The 17,478-nt window shown below is 47.4% G+C and overlaps 1 protein-coding gene across 2 annotated transcripts in view; it reads left to right on the top strand.

Annotated features, from left to right (window-relative positions):
* The first annotated feature begins 311 nt into the window (after positions 1-311).
* Positions 312-17,478, top strand: part of KANK4 (KN motif and ankyrin repeat domains 4) — a 73,672-nt gene continuing 56,505 nt past the window's right edge. Inside the window, exon 1 of one of the 2 annotated variants that reach the window (XM_069593090.1) lies at positions 312-605. The gene's annotated coding sequence lies outside the window, so the exon portion shown is untranslated. The remainder of the gene's footprint in view (positions 606-17,478) is intronic. The other variant, XM_069593097.1, reaches the window with a different exon arrangement.

Here is a 17,478-nt window from a genome sequence, read left to right as displayed (position 1 = left end):
CTGGTCAAATGATTACCCTGTGTGATGGTGTCTTCCCAAACCTAAGAGGGTAGAAATGCCCCAGCAGTCAGTTACTGTTGTAGTGAAGATGAACTAAGATAAATACATATAAAGGCACTTTGGAAATCTGCAAAGCGTTATACCCAGGTTAGGAGTTTGGGGGTCTTTTTTCAAAAAGTTTTTCTTCCAAACTCCATCCAAAAGCTTTTTGACTTTCCCAAGGCTAAGACCCTCCCCTCGGTTTCGCAATGCCGCCCCTTCCTACACACCAAAGCCCGCGCCGGGTCAGGAGTCTTTTTTTTCCCCCTGGCGAAGGCGGGGACTCGGGTGGTGCTGGCGGCCGAAGAAGCCGGGCGCAGCTGGGGCTGCCCGCGCCTGGCCAGTCCCGCAGCGGCCGCGGTGGGTGTGCCCCGCGGGGTGTGAGCCCCTGGCTCAGGCCGAGCCCGCCGGCGAGAGGGCGTCCGAAGTGGTGAGCGCCCCGGACTACGAGGCTGCGCCAGCCTAGGGGAGCGCGCCCGGGACGGGGACTGTGCACCCGGAGGCTGCGTGCGCCCCGAAGCCCCACGCGCAGTCGGCGCCCCCCGCGGGACTCCCCGCGGCTCAAGGTAAGGCGCTCGGCCACCCCGGCCCTGCCGGTACTGGCCCGGCGCGACCCGGGTGTTGGCCCTGGAGCTCGGCCGCCCCTCTCTGTCTCTGTCACCCGCCTCGTCCCCTCTACGCGCCGCAGCCCCTGCTCCCCTAAAGCAGAGGCTGCGGCAGCCTGGGCCAACCAGGCGCCCCCGCCCGAGGTCCGAGACCGCACGGGGAAGGGGCTGTCCAAGGGCAGGCGCCACTCGCCTTCCGCCCCACCCGCTCCTCGCTCCCCTGTGTCGGGGACCGGGGAGATCGATGGGGATGGGGGAGGCCGCGTTGCCTTTGCGGCTCGGATGGTGCAGCCCCCGCCCAGCGCCTTCGAGCCCGGCCCTGCGGTCCGGGATGCAGCGTGCGGGACTCGGGCGCCCTGCCGCCGGCTCCTTCTTGTACCTGGAATCGAGTTCTTAGCCTCCCTTCTTCCGCAAAAGCTGCCCCCCTGTTCCTGCCCTGGTACCCCTCGGCCCCTGGCTGAACTTTCCAGCGCTCCTGTAGGACCACGACCTTGGGTGGAGGTAAGGGGGCCTCTTCGGGGGCCGGATGTGCTGGCCGCCGCCCCGCTGAGGTCGCTTTAACCGAGCCTGCACGCCGCTTGGTGAGATTCCCTCCCTCTCACCTCTCCCTTAAGGTCAAACTTTTGACCCCACGTACTTTGAACCTGCCGAACCTGCCGAGTAGCCAGTTGCTTAGCATGGGACTTGGAAAGTCGAGCCCCGTAGCCCCTACACCAGGTCTGAATTTGCACTTGCCCTGAGCATCTACCAGGGCTGCAGATCCAGGGAAAAAGAGATTTTGGTTGTCAGACGCCCCAGGGTTCCGGCTTGGAGGGTCAGGAGGAGGTGAGGCAGAGGGAGGAGGATGACCCGTTGAAGCAGGACAAGGTCCTGTTGACCAAGTAGGTTCAGAGAGGATGGGATGCAGCCAGTGACCGATTGAGGCTTGGAGAGAAAGCATCTTAAAAAGGGTTCCCAGGGATCCTCCTTGGTAAACCAAATGTGGGTTCTTTTAGAGTCTTTCAAGGCAGGACACAGGAGAACACAGAGCTACATTTGCAACAGGGGCAAAGTTCATTCTGATATTGCCTTTTCAGGTCCAACCTTCCTGCCCCTCTCCAAACCTCGTCTTCACTGGACCAAAATGTGAGTTATGGGATATATTAAAGGCAGTGAGAATGGGGAATGGCTCATGGTCCACATTCGTCAACATATACTTGCTCTGTGCCAGACACTGGCAAGGGAGTAAGATACAGAAATGTCTGGTCTCATGGAGCTTGCAGTCCAGAGCCAAGAATAAAATCACTCAAATAAATATAGGATTACAAACTATGCTGAACTGGTTGAAAGGAAAGGATAAGGTGCTATGAGAATCTGTGATACATACTGTAGTCACTCACTCGGAAGGCTTATACAAAGTATGTATACATATAGCTGATTCACTTGGTTATAGCCCAGAAAGTAACATAACACTGTAAAGCAACTATATTTCCATGAAAAAGAAGTAACTACTTGAAGAGGGTGGAAAGAGTCTTCTTGGCAGAAGGAGCAGCATGTGAGAGAGCCCTGAGGCAAGTAGCAGAGGCCTTTAGATGGGTTGAAAGACTGTTTACCAAGTGATGCCCTGGGGCCCTAATGGGCATGTGCTTTCCTTTTGAACCTCATCACCTGGGCCAGTCACTACCTTCCTTTCTCAGCTATAATCTCCAGCAGTTGGAGTCGCCCAGTCTGGGAGAGAAGAAGTGACTGACATGCCAGTGCAGAAAAGGCGTAGAGGGAGTGGGGTTCTCTCTTGCTGCCACTGGAGCTCTGGCCTGCTTGCCTCCTGCTTTCTGCAGCAAGACACGTGCTTCAGGCAGGTGCGCCCATGCAATGCTTTCTTATCTGCAGGTCAGGATCTTCAGTGATTCACTAATTCGTGCATTCATTAAAACTGCGTTGAGTCTCTGTGTTGTGCCAGACACTGTGCTGATTGACGTTTATAAGGAAGGGTCATAGAGGGTGAGTCGTGCATGCACTGACAACCAGCACCTTTGCAGACAGCCCATGCCCACTGATTGCCAAGAGGCAGCGGTTCTTTCCTCTACTTGCTCCCTGTTACCCACTGGGCTCACAAAGGACTAAGGCTTCCGCCAAAATTCATGAAGATTCATTCTGATCATGGTAGCTCATCCTAGACTTTTAAAACTAGAATGAACTCATTGGCTACAATGTAAAGTTTTTTCAGTTCAGTTCAGTCGCTCAGTAGTGTCCGACTCTTTGAGACCCCATGAATCACAACACGCCAGGCCTCCCTATCTAGGTTGGTTTATATGGCATTTCCTAATCTGGGCCCTCCTTGCCTTTCCAGCCTCATTTCTGAGGCTATCTCTCCTTCCACCCACCCCTTCCCGCAGTGAGCATCTTCTTTGTCCTACTCACAATTATACTTCAGTTTCTGAAACAGTTGCTGCCCTTTTGCTAAAATACTCTTCCTACTTGTTCACCCAGTGAATGTACACTCAACTTTCAAAATCAACATTTAACCTAGGATTCCCCCAGGACCCTGAAGGCCTTTTCTGGGCCAGAGTCAAATGCTCCCTCTTCTTTGTTTCTTAAGCTTCTGTCACATCGAGCAGTAAAATGCGCTGAGCATTGTAAAGACAGGACTTTCCTGTCATATTTGTGTCTCAAGTACTGAGCACAGAGAAGGGCATATAGAAGGTGCCAAGTAATTGCTTATTGGATGAAAACCATATAGCCTAGGATTTCTTAACTTTTTTATGGAAGGTGGGTGTTGAGTGTTACATACATCTTTGAGATTCTGATGCAAATTATGGATCTGCTCTTCCAAATGCATATAACTTAAAATGTCTTGCATACAATATCATGTGATTTACAGCCCTCCTCCCCCCCTCAGTGACCACACTTTCCAGAAATTTGGACTTCAATTTTATAGGAAATGGAGGCCCAATGAGGGCCAGTAACTGCCTGAGTACCTACAGCCGTTCAGAATTACGGATACACACCCCCATCCCAGTCTCCACACACACTTTGTCATCCCCCCATCCCTCCACCTCCTGACTCTCAGGCCAGTGCCCCTTCCAGTTGTCTCTGCTTCTTGTAGTCAAGTAGCCTCTTTTTGTCCCTGGCCCCTTGTGAAGGCTGCTGCTCATAGCTGGAAGATGGATATCTTGGTTTTGCTTCAGTTCAGTGGCAGCCTAAGGTGTGACAGGGAGACAAATCTTGTTATGGGCAGAGTTGACAATTAAGAAGACAGATGGGCCATCTCCCCGGCCTGTTCACTGCCCTTTGCCTGCAATGTTATTACATCTATTTTAGCTGGAGGAGGGTCACGTGTGCGCCACAGTTGTCTTCTGGGCTCTGGATTGAGCCATGTAGGCCAGGTTTGGAAACACTTTGGACAGGACTCTTGAGATCAGGGGCCTAGCTTTCCATCTTTTCAAAGGCTTCTTCCCCGTAGAGCTGGCTGGAGAAGGCATGGAGGGAGTGGGGTTCCCTCTCGATGCAATTGGAGCTCTGGCCTGCCTGCCTCCTGCTTTCTGCAGCAAGACGTGTGCTTCAGGCAGCTGCACCCATGCAATGCCTTCTTATCTGCAGATCAGGATCTTCAATGATTCACTAATTCGTGCATTCTTCAAAACTGCATCGAGTCTCTGTGCTGTGCCAGGCACTGTGTTGACTGCAGTTTATAAGGAACGGTTGTGGAGGGTGAGCCAGTGATAGATGGTGCTGCTCCTGTAGGGAAAGGGGAAAGAGGTAACCCTTCCTCAGGGAATGTGGTAAGGAGGACAGTTAGGGTAGCTAAGAATGTGTTCACTTTTAAAACTCTGGTCTCATGCAAGTTAGGTCATCTCTGGGGATACTAAGTTTTCTTAACTGTAAGATGGGTATGATAACAATCTTTTCTTGCTAATCTCTGGGCAGCTGTGTGGGTACAGTTATCACATTTCAAATGGGAGATACACTCACTTCTGTATGTGAGACAGGAGCAGTACAATCTAATAATAGGGTCCAAGTGTGTCAAGCCATGGCACATTTCACGCATGCAGTAATCCTAGAGATAGTTGCAGTCATAATCTCAGATGTATAGATGATGAAAATGAGAGATGGTAAATGACTTGCCCAGGTGTATAGAACTAATAAATGATAAAATTGGGACTGACAGAGTTCTTTGTCTCTGGAGGTCACTTGGTGCTATTCTGTAGTAGAGTATGTGGGAAGATACATACATTCTGTAGTAGAGTATGTGGGAAGCTCCAGGATTGGAGCCTCGATCTACTGCTCACCAGCTGTGTGATTTTCAACTGGACCGATAACCTCTCTGTGCTTCAGAATGCTAATCATCCAGACCCAGAATTTAGACTGTTTAGACTAGATTTAGATAACTAATAATAAGCCTTTCTGTGAAGTTTCCAGTCTACATGGATGATATTTCAAAGTACAATTAAAGGAAAGAAGTGCCTTCCCAATGAAAATAGGATTGTCACAGTTTCCTAAGATTTCAAGTAGATGCTTAATGTGATATACATGCAGTTATAGATTGGTGGTGTCTGAAGAAGCTAGCTGAAGGTTCCTTCTCCAAGGGAAAGAAGTTTGTTTTCAAAAAGAATGCCTCACTACCTTGCTGGGCCTCTGGGGCCTGGGGCTTGCCCCTCACTTAGCCTTCTGGGGACATAGGCACTGTGGGAAAAGACACAAATCCTGATTCTCTTTCTCCACCCATGTTTTCCCCAAAGTAAATAAAACTGGCTGGGGATTATGTGTATATGTATATATATCTGTATATGTCTTCTTTTATGTGACTGTGGCTTTCCCTCCATTGTGTGGAAGGATCTCTGGTGTCTCTTTTGGTATGTTTATGTATTTCTAGCTTGTTGCTTTGATGTCAAGGGACAAGGGGGAGAGAATTATGACATTGGGGAGAATTTGCTCCATGCAAAGATAAAAGAGCAGCCTTTGGTGCAGGTTCTCCTTCACAGCTTGGTTTCTGCCCAGAAGCCAGAGATGCCGGCTCTCAGTGAAATCGATTTGGATTTTCATAGCAGGGCACCAGACAGCAGGGTTGAGTGTTTCCAGGTGCTGTGCTCATTGGCTGGTCCTTAACACCCCACAGTCATCCGCCTTGGAAAATATAGCCATCCTACAACTGGGGAAAGGTTTAAAAGACAAGGAACTTCAAGCTGGGTGGTGGCTGAGTAGAGCCTACTGCAGTCAGGGCCGTACTTCTTAGGGCAGTACAGATGTGTAGCAGAAGGACATTTCAGCAGTAATGGCTATGTGTTTTAAGAGATTGTTTTCATTTATCATTTGTGAGATTTTAACTAGATAAATAAAGGCCATCACCTCTCTCTTCCTCAGAAAAGGATTACTAGCCCTGTGGGCCCAAGCAAGTGACTCCTTCAGCTTCCTCATCTGTATTTGCTGTTGATGATACTGACTCAGGGCTATTCTGATACAGAAAAGAGACTCCCTTAAGCTGGTTCTAATGAAAAGAGTGAGGAACCATGAAATGCAGTATGATGTCTAAGCAGAGGCCTGGAAGGAGGCCAGGCATCCTCAAGATGTTGGCGGGGGATGGGGGTAGGGGGCGGGGGGCAAGGTTCTGAGTTTGAGGTTATTCCCCTGGGGCTGTTGGTCACTGGTCTTCACTCTGAGTACCATTGGCTCACCTCAGCAGCTGCCCTGCATCTGTCTCCCCCACCCTCACCTCTCTGTACAGTCACAGTATCCTCTCCTTGGCCTCTGAGCTCAAGTTTCAGGGAGAACCCTATTGTCTGAGCTTGATTCCCTGGAAGCTGAGGCTTTCTCTCCAGGCAACTCTCTGGCCAGCTTTGGCCAATCTGCTGGGAGGGGTGGCCATGTGTGCATAACTTGACCTTCTGAAGTAGGAAGGGCTGTGTGGGTGAAGATCCCTTGAGAAGGCAATGAAAGTGAGCAGAAACTCAGGGATATACCCAGTACAGATACCTATTGAGTTATGAAGGCTCTAATAGAGATTCTTCACTTGGGGTTAACAGCCTCAAGGGGCCCATCTGTGGAATTCAAAGGAGTCTGTGAACTTGGATGGGGAAAAAATACAGCATTATTATTTAGCATTTTCTTCGATGATGAATGTAGGCAACAAAGCAGGTATTTACAGTACCTGTGACATTGTCACCAGCAGAAATCACAGATATTTTCCTATCACATTTCTGTTGCTGCAGATATCCAGAGCTAAGATTTATGCTCATCGCAGCTTTGAAATTACAGCAGTTATTACACCTGCCACTAGATCTTGTTATTTAATGCATTAATAAAGAACATATACTACTGTATTGCACACTCATTTTGTAAAAATTAATAGTTATATTTCATTGTAATTGGTTCCTTTGTGGTCAAGCTATGTATTTTATTTTATATATTTTAAAACGTTCTGAGAAAGGGTCCAGTAGGCTTACTCAGTATGCTAATGAATTCTGTGGCACAAAAAAAAGGTTAAGACCACCCCCTCATGGAAAGTCAGTAAGCTTTAGTTCCCAATTTCCCACCCTCCCTTGCCTTAATCTTTCATATACCCATCTATCTCTGTCTAATTAGTACAAGACATTCTTGAGCAGCAGTAAATTTCATTTAATAGTTTGGCAAATTTGCAAAAGCACATAATTTGTGGTTTGGGTAGAAGGTTTTAATATATATCCAAAGATAAGTTTACAAATTGCAGGCACACATGGGCAAGTAGTTCAGTAATTCCTATTAGCAGACCCACCAACCTGAGCTTAGATCACCAATCCCATGCAAACCTGTCCATTGAAGCAATCACAGAATGGACAGTTATGTTCTCGAGAAGTTAAAGGAGCTTGTGTAGATTAAGGGATGAATCATCACTCAACCAAATGCAAGCTAGGATCCTAGGAAGAAGGAGAAGCAGTGGGAAACATAGCTGTGAAGTGGGTTCTGAAATGGCGGGAACAGAAGAAGGCTGAATGGAGGAGGGAGGGAGTCAGTGAGAATGTGGGAGGACTAACCAGGTGTTGATTTTGAGGAGGAAGCCTGGAGGGAGGAGGGTCACCAGGAGAAATATTAGACTGCTGCTGCTGCTTCAGTCGTGTCTGACTCTGTGTGACCCCATAGACGGCAGCCCACCAGGCTCCCCCGTCCCTGGGATTCTCTAGGCAAGAACACTGGAGTGGGTTGCCATTTCCTTCTCCAAGGCATGAAAGTGAAAAGTAAAAGTGAAGTCGCTCAGTCGTGTCTGACTCTTCATGACCCCATGGACTGCAGCCTACCAGGCTCCTCTGTCCATAGGATTTTCCAGGCAAGAGTATTGGAATGGGGTGCCATCGCCTTCTCCGAATATTAGACTAGTGGTTGTTTTTTTTGCTATCTTTTATTAAATGCATACCATGTGCCAGACACGATGCCAAGCCCTTTAAACAGAGCAGTGATTTAATCTTTACCAACTACTCAGTAAGGGATAATTGTTATCATTCCCATTGTATTGATGAGTAAAGTGAGGCTCCAAGAAGTTGAATACTTGCTCTAGGTCACAGGGGTATTAACTGGTGGAGCCTGGAGCTTAGCACTTATCTGCCTGATTCCAGAATCCTGTGCCCTTAAAAACCACTCTAGGCAACCACAGGAGAGTCTATTTGGGAAAACTATGGCTGCCAATTTGTTTTGGTAAGAAAGTGCTTACTGTCCATTCCTGTCTTCCCCACCCTTCCCTCTGGCCTCTTGCCTGTACTCACACCTCCTTGCTTCCACTTTCCACCCTGAATCCACTCACATGCACACATGCTCCAGGAGTGAGGACAGAATAAACATTAAGAGGAAAGCTGTAGGGCCTGGCAGAGCTGTGTTCTACCTCTGGCTCTGTCACCTGGCTCTGACTGTGCTGACTCTTGGTTTTCCTGTCTGTGAAATGGGGGGTAATAGTGCACCTTTTCTAAATTTGCATGTCTTCTCTCTGGTGCTTCTTTTGGCTAAGTGCCTCCTCTCTCTGCTTACAGTGGGACATCGTCCCCATCTTCTTCACACACAGGCTGTTCTAGAAGGGCTTCCCTGAAACCCCCAAACCTGGCCTGTGGGCAGCAGACATTGCTTCTCTTAGTGGAGAATTCTTGAGTGTTACTTGTGAGATACTTGAGTGTTGCTTGGGGAGATGCTCCCTTCCTCATCCCCGTGCTTGGTGCAGCATCTTGTGCAGAGTCCTTTTCAGTAGAGCCTTGATGAAAGCTAGTGAACAGTGTCCTTCAGTCCCCTTTTCAGCATCCCATTTCCCACTCTTAACACTTGTTCTGGGTCCCATCACCTAGAGCTGGTCTCTAGGAAACCTCAGTGGTTACCTGGACCGCCCCCCTCTGCTTGCAGAGAGGGTACTGAGGACTGGTGTGAGTAGGTTGCAGGTCCGGGAATGTGGATCTGAGCTGGAATGAGAACACAGACCTCTTACACCAGCGCACTGCCTGGTCCTGATACTAATGCTGGAAGTGTCTCTACCATGCTGGTGTGTGGGCATGCATGCTAAGCTGCTGCAGTCGTGTCTGACCCTTTGTGACCCTATGGACTGTAGCCTGCCAGGCTGCTCTGTCCGTGGGATTCTCCAGGCAAGAATACTGGAGTGGGTTGCCATTCCCTTCTTCAGGGGATCTTCCCGATCCGGGGATTGAACCCATGTCTCAAGTCTCCTGCATTGGCAGACAGATTCTTTACCGCTGTTGCCACCTGGGAAGCCCTTCCACACTGGTAAGCAGGCTAATATTTTGGGGGTGAGGGGACATTTGTGGAACACCTGGAATCACTTGCTTCTGCAGTTGCTTACTTGCCCCACACTAGCCCCTGCCTCAGGCCTGGCCCTCTGACCTCATCTTCTCTCTCATTCAACCCCCTTGCCCTGGGCTTTGCCAGCTGCTGAATGGAGCCCCGTGTTAGCCAGGCCTGTAGGTGGCCGCCTTCGGGTGATGCCTTGTGGTGCCAAAAGGCTTTTGCTCTAAGAACTCTGCCCACTGGCAGAGCTGAGGCCTGAAATTCCTGGCATTAGAGTCATTTCATTCCTTTGGATTACTTTGTCTTCTCCAGAGAGCTATTGTTAAAATGCAAATATGTTACCCTGAAGGGTAACCAGTTACCCAACTACTGTGGCCCCTTGGTGGAGCAGAATGTCCCAGGGCTTCGGGTAAGTCACACTCTCCTTGGCTTCCAGTTTCTCACCTGTAAAATGGAGGCAATAAGAGACTGCTTATGAGGCTACCCCAAGAATGAAATGAGATAGTACACATAAAGCGCTGGATACATAATACATAGTCAATAAAATTAGGGGGAGGGGTTTGTTCTGTTTTGTTTAAGTAGTTAGGATTATCTGTTTAGTTCTCTAGCTAAAGTTTCGGTGCTTATTTGTTTGGTTTTTAAAGTATTTTGTTTTAATGTAGCCTCCTTTCATTTTAAGATATTTTTCCCCTTTCTAATTATAAAATGGTTTTGACCTTCATTTTCTTACTTTTAAAACAGGGTAAAAGATCCTACGTTATTGGTTTACTGAGGGTTTACTGAGATAAAGTGCTGACTATGGGTGCCAGGCATGCCCAAAGCTCTTCACTTAAACTGGAGGTGCAGTTGAAAGCCCTTGAAGGCTTGGGGGAGCGTCTGGATGGGTCACTAGGGAGGAGATGGAGGAGAAAAGGGAAACCAGGGGCACTCTGCTTCCTCTGCCCCAGCTGCCTGGATGTGGAGTCTGGGTGGGAGGGGCCCTGGGAGAGGGTGGACCCTGTGATCTTTCCCCTCCCTGGATCAGAAGATCCTTTGCCTTCTAGGCAATTTCTCTGAGGTTATGCATTCCCAGGAGAAGTGGCATCCTTGGCCTCCTTCCCTGGCTTGACTTTGGTGGAGTGGTTGGTGAGGAAACCAGAGTTTTTTTCCTTACATTTCTGGTCTCACTGAGTGGTATAAACTGCTCCTTTGAGAGGCAGTTGGGCTTCTGAGAACATCAACCCAGGTGAGATTCTCTGCAGTGTCTCTGAGAGCAGGATAGTTCTCTTCGGCCTGGGGCAGGGAGAGGATCTGGGAGCAGAAGCAGTTTTGGCCCACCTTCCTGGCCTGTGAATGAGGAGGGGTGAATGGGTGGGGGGCACAGGAGTTTCCCAGCAACTCCCAGAGCAGGGTGCCACACTTTCAGGGTTCTGGGAACAAAGATAGCCCTCTCCCCCTTGTCTGCCCCGGGCAGTGAGGATTGGCCTTCTCCAGTGTGCTTTCCTGCCAGCTTCTAGGGAAGGCTCATCCCCACTCTCAATCCATCAAACCAGAGTTATCCTTCCAAAGCAGAGCCTGGCTGGTGCAGAAAATCGCTTTCCTTTGAGCTGGAGGCCAGGATTGAGAAGTGGAGGTGAATGCTGGTTCTTGGGACCCCGAAGCCAAACAGCAACCTGCCACCTTGCCACCTGCCTGCCCCACTGTGGGAGTGGCAAAGAAGGGGCTGCAATGGGAGTCTTCCGCTTCGAGGCAGAGCACAAAAGAGCCAGCATCAATTCTAGCCCAGAAATGGGGCTTGCAGTTGTGAAGTTCTATTACAGCTCCCATGTGTTGGTGGTCTATGGGGTGTTACTATCCTTTTTATTCTCTTTCCCTTTTTCCTCCTTCCCTCCATCATTCCTTCCCTCCCTTCCTTCCAGCCATCCGATAAATACTGATCACTTGCTCTGGGCTAGGTGAAGTGATGTGAAGTGAAAGTTGCTCAGTCATGTCTGACTCTTTGTGACCTCATGGGCTATACAGTCCATGGAATTCTCCTGGCCAGAAGACTGGAGTGGATAGCCTTTTCCTTCTCCAGGGGGATCTTCCCAACCCAGGGATCGAACCCAGGTCTCCCTCATTGCAGGCAGATTCTTCACCAGTCGAGCCACCAGGGAGGCGCAAGAATACTGGAGTGGGTAGCCTATACCTTCTCCAGCAGATCTTCCCAACCCAGGAATTGAACCGGGGTCTTCTGCATTGCGGGTGGATTCTTTACCAGCTGAGCTATCAGGGAAGCCCTAAGTGCCTAGGCTAGGTACTGGGGTGGATAAGAAGTTTCCAGTTCATTATAGACAAAGAATTAGTTAGCTAATGGTAGGACAGTTTGATGAGTGCCCTGATGGATGTTCTTATAGGATGCTCTTGGCACATAGAACTTGGGGGAGGGGAACCCCTCCTGACTGGTGGGTGGAGAAGGGAATGCTGGTAGGTAAAGCATCTTGAGGGCTGAGTAGGAGTCACCAAATAGAGAAGGAAGGGGTAAGATTTTGTGTAGAGGGAGCAGAAGAAGTCTAGAAGACGCACAGCTAGAGGATGTACAGAAAGCTCAAGACAATCACTGATTCCCTGAGTTTTGGTTCTCTCTCCTGTAAAATGAGAATAGTACCAAAGTCATAGCTGGCACACACCAAAAAAATCCTCCCTTTCTTGCAGTTTATTTTTTTTTTTTTACCAAAAATGTTTAACCATGCAGGAAACATGGCAATGAGAGGCAAAACATACTGAGTGCTGGAGTCAATGGAAATATGATGGCAGGATGTAGCATTTTGGAGGATGGGCATTATTAATTGAGATTGATATTCAAGATTGGGAACAGTTGGCACAATCTAGGCAGATCCTTGAAGGATGGGAAGGATGCTGGTAGAGAAGGCAGAGAAGGGCGTGTTATTGGGTTGATACAAGGTGAGCCAAAACACGGAGGTGTTTAGGCACAAGGTGAGGTGTTCAGGCACAAGGTGAGGTGTGGGTGCACTTTTCAGGGCCAGAGCAGTTGAGGGTGAGGCTGGAAAAGTGGGCTGAGACCACTTTGATCCCTAACTGGTGGGTACAGAGATGATATCTGGTTTGCATATGAGTTTTGTTGGATCTGCACAATATTATTCTTTTTTTTTTTTTAAAGATCAGATTTTACATAAATCCACATTCCTGACTTTTTCTGAAAAAACAACCCAATCTGGCAACAGTGGCCCCACGTGATAACACCTGGCTGGAGGGTGAGTGGTGGACATTCAGGATGACAGCCTTCAGTCACAGTTGCATCTCCCACTGGCCAATTAGCTTGAAAACTCCATCATTCCAGTCTTCTAACAGTATGTTCAGAAAGCTCCTAATAAAATGCATTACAAGGAAAGAGAAAGAAACTAGGCCATTGTAGTTCCTTACTAGATTAGGGAATGAATTTTACTACTCCTTGGGTAAATTTTAATTGTGAAGTAGCCGCTAGTGGGGAAAATGCAATGCTTGATGCATGATAGCCTGAGAAGGAAACTCTAGGAAGTGAAGGGTGGACGTGGACACCTGGAAAGATGGAGATGGTGGGGCCCTGGTGTGAGTAATTGTACCCACTCCTCTCAGTCACGGCAAATTCTGTCTTTGCTGGGGAAGGACACCAAAACACCTGTCCTTGTCAAATATTTATTGCATTTTAAGATATTTGCTACCTTATTTTATTGACTTTTAATTGTAAAAAAATTAGACTCTTGAAGGACAAGGTAAAATTTGTGTGGTTTTTAAAACTGATAAAGAAAAAAGTGGAAAAGAAAAAATTCCTTCAATTTTTTGAATAATTTTTGGAGTGTGTGTGTGTGTGTGTGTGTGTATGTGAGTGAGTGGTCTTTATAATTTGAAAGGCTCAATAAACTCTACTGTTACTGCTGTTATTTTTCCCTTGCTCAGTCATATCTGACTTTGCTTTTTAATTAATTATTTTAAATATTATACCAGTTAGTAGTAAACATTTAAAATAACGTAAAACCATATGAAGGAAAAAACTCCATAAACTGTCAGAAAATGGTGGTGAGGGCATATGGGAGAATTTGGAGTGTATTGTTCTAGACTTGGATATGGCTATATATGAGGTACAAGCTTTCCTGATGGCTTAGATGGGAAGGAATCTGCCTGCAATTCAGGAGGCCCAGGTTCAATCCCTGGGTTGGAAAGATCCCCTGGAGAAGGGAATGGCTATCCATTCCAGTATTCTTGACTGGAGAATTCCATGGACAGAGGAGCCTGGCAGGCTGCAGTCTATGAGGTCTATTGTTCTAGACTTGGATGTGGTTACATATGAGTTATAGGTATGTCCTTGCATATATCTAGGTAAATGCTGACATAGATATTTGGATAGAAATTTTTAATAAAAAGGCTTTTACATACAGTCCTGCTATGTGTTTCTCTTAAACCTCTGTCTTAAGCATGTTATAGGTCATTACATCACCTCCAGGCCCATGTAAGGAGAGGCTGCAATGGAAAAGACCACTGGATAGAAAGCGCTAGTTTTGAGTCCCCTGCTGTGTTCCTCTGAACCTCACTACTCTCCTCTATAAAATGGGGATAATCATTCCTTCCTTCCAAGAATCGGATGAGGGTTAAATAGAATGCTAATGTACTCAGCACAGTTTATTGGATATCGGGTCACCAGAGCCCATTACACCATTGAGAAAATGTCTTTCATTCCTTGGATTCCTCATTCTCCACCCTTCACCCCCTTGGGAGAGAAGTGGTGGGGAGTTGGGAGAGATGAAGGTGAATCTGGGGTGAATTACAGCTTTTCTCAATGGAGTTTAAAATCCTCTTCTCAGTGCTGGGTAACATTAAAATCTCAAACAGTTCATTAGCAGATGCATTCCAGTTTTGTTTAGGAAGTTTTCTCTGGACTCATGTTTATTTATTCAGCTGCAGAAAAATTCCTGAAGCCAGGTATGTTGGTAGGAGGGTATGTCTGATAGGAAGGCTGTGACCTGCGCCTGCCCTTTGCGGGGGCGTCCTCTTGCTAGTGGGGAAAGTCTGCCCCTCTTAGTACAAGGAGGATTCATACCTTGTCTTTGCAAATGGCACAGCTTCCTGCTACGCAGTTCTATCTTCCACTTCTCTCCTTCCCCTTCCATTAGATTGCCATATTCTCTTTCTTTTGTGTAACACATCATTAAGAAAGACTTCTTACTCCTGGTATCTCATGAACCCTCTAGCAAGTAATACGTTTAGGTCCGTATAATGTGACAAATGGAGCAGCGAGGCCCAGAGGAGCTGTGATAGGACTCAAGCTCACACAGCAGAAATTGGACAGGTCGGGACTTCTTGGCTCGCAGTCCACGAAGTCCTGCTGTATCATGTTGCCGGCCTGTCTAACTGTTGGCAGGAAGCTCCTGAACGGCGGGGGCTGCGGGAGGGGCTCTCATTCTGGCCAGTGGGGAAGACTCTTTGGAATGCCTGCAGTCGTGGGGCTTAGTGCACTGGGAGGGACTGGCGAGAGCAGATGAAGGGGACATGTTTGGAGGTCACCCCAAGGGCAGTGGAGGCTGGAAGCTGGCGGGTTGAGAATAGCCTGGTGCAGAGCCTGGATGCCAAAAGGGAGGCTGGCTTTTGTGGTCACTTGCAGGTTTGTGGGCTTTTCCAACCTGATGCAGTCTCATTTTGGGTATCTAGCCCTTTTTTTTTTTTTTTGCCTCAGTCAGTAGTGCACCATAAAAATCCTCTTCCATATCTCACAGAGGATCCCTTTCCTAATTTAGCTCACATCTCCCGGGCCCTCTCTTCCCATATCCAACAGATCAAAACTAATCAGTTCGGTTTCCCATTCGCTCAGAGAATAGCGGAGAGAGATCTTCAGATAACCTCGTTTGCTTCAGTGAGAGTACTGGCTGGTTCCATTTATATAGCTGTGTTTAGTATCAGAGTAGCCTTATAGACCAGCTCTTCCCAATAGAAATATAATGCAAGTCACATTTAAAATGTGCTAGTAGCATATTAAGTAAAATAAAAAGGAAAGAGGTGACATTAATTTTAATAGTATATTTTTATTTAACCTAGTTCATACGAAATATCATTACTTTAATATGTAATCAATAGAAAAAATTTAATGAGATATTTTATATTTGTTTTCTCATCTTAAGTGCACATTTTACCCTCACTTACTTTAATATGTAATCAATAGCAAAAAATTAATGAGATATTTACATTTGTTTTCTCATCTTAAGTGTGTATTGTACATTCACATCACATTTTAATTCAGACTAAGTGTTGAGTGTTAGTCTCTCAGTCATGTCCAATTCTTTGTGACCCCACAAACTGTAGCCCTCCAGGCTCCTCTGTCTATGGGATTCTCCAAGCAAGAGTACTGGAGTGGATTGCCATTCCCCTCTCCAGAGGATCTTCCCGATCCAGGGACTGAACCCGGGTCTCCTTCATTGCAGGCAGATTCTTTACTGTTTGAGCTACAGAAAAGTTTTTAATTCAGACCAGCCACATTTTAATTGCTCAGTAGCCACATGTAGTTTGTGGCTATGGTTTTGGCGAGTGTAGTTATGAGGCTTCATTTACTATGAAACCAAGAAGACTTATTTTATGATGGTAATGGGGTGCTTCTGGGCACTGCCCTTTCTCTCCTGCATTCCACTGAAGTAGTGAAGAGTAGCCCCACCTGCTGCTTCTACCCACTTGTCAACTCCGGGCATCTTCCCCCTGCTTTGCCAACACTGTGCTCATGGGTTTTCTTAAGACTCAACACCTTTGGGTTTTTAGGATGCAAGGCACACTGGTTCTTCTTCCTCCCCTGCTCCTCACTGCTCTTTCCCGCTATTCCTCTCCTGCTCGTTCTTGCTCTTCACTCCCACCACCTGTATAACCATCACACCAATCATCCAATACGGATGACTCTAGAATCTACACTCTTGTCTTCAAGCTTCTCCCCTTCTACAGGCCCACCTTTTCTACTGTCTGCTGGGTCATCCTTGCAGGATAAACCCTTCTCTTTGGGTAAACACACTAGACAGACACATTCATTCCTGAGGACAAATGGTCCAGCCTCCAAATGGACCATTTGGAGATTAACAAATGGACCATTAACAAATGGTTAAATTACTTCAGTGGTGTAGGCTCTTCGCAACCCCATGGACTGTAGCCCGCCAGGCTCCTCTGTCCATGGGATTCTCCAGGCAAGAATAGTGGAGTGGGGTAGCCATTCCCTTCTCAAGGGGGTCTTCCTGACCTAGGGATTGAACCAGCGTCTTCTGCATTGACAGGTAGGTTCTTTACCGCTCACGCCACCTGGGAAGCCCAAGCATTTGCTATATTTCATCCCAATTCACATGTACAGCCCTGTAAGGAGGAAGTTGTGGGTGTTTGCTTTTGTTTTTCTATTTTCTGTTTGTGGACACTGGGACTGGCGGAGTTTAGGGAATTTGCTGAACGTGTGCTGGTAAGTGGCAGAGCTGGGAATCGAACTCAAGCCTGCTCTATTCTAAAGCCCACATTCCTGATTTTCATGCTGTCCTGCCTCTAGCAGTTCCAGCACTGGGCTATGCTGTTTTCAGAATTGAGTATGTACTGTGTATATGCATACTCATCCTTAGAAGAACATCCTTCTGTGTCTATGTCGTTTGTGTGTTGTTGTTCTACCTGCTGTTATCCAGGCTCATCGCTGGTTTATTTCCGAGTCTGTGCCTTAACCTTTAGTGTTAGCACTTGGAAACCTTCACTGAGACCAAGTCCCCTGCTATGAAGTGTCAGAGCCTAGAAGTAGGAATGTGAACACATCTTTCAAGAGGTTATCTGTTTCCCTTTCTGAGGTCTTAGGCTCCTCATCTGTAAAATGAGAGAGTTCCTTCAGTTAATTGCAAGAGCCTGTCCCACTCTTATGCTCCACGAATCTGTTTCATGATTCTCCTTCCTCGGGGCCTACTGTGTGCCCAGCACACGATGGATGCTGTGGGCTGTGCAGAGAGAGCACAGAGACATCGCCCCAGCTGTCAAGGAGTTGACAAAACTATTCTGGAAGACAAGCCAACATTCAGGAAACTGCCAGCAGTATAAGACATTATGTAATTATGCCTGCAATCTCAGATTATATACATTTGTGATGGTTCAATAAAGG

This window comes from Ovis canadensis, chromosome 1, assembly GCF_042477335.2.
Source record: "Ovis canadensis isolate MfBH-ARS-UI-01 breed Bighorn chromosome 1, ARS-UI_OviCan_v2, whole genome shotgun sequence".
Lineage (NCBI taxonomy): Eukaryota > Metazoa > Chordata > Mammalia > Artiodactyla > Bovidae > Ovis > Ovis canadensis.
The sequence above is the reverse complement of the archived record's forward strand: the minus strand, read 5'-3'. Positions and strand labels throughout refer to the sequence as shown.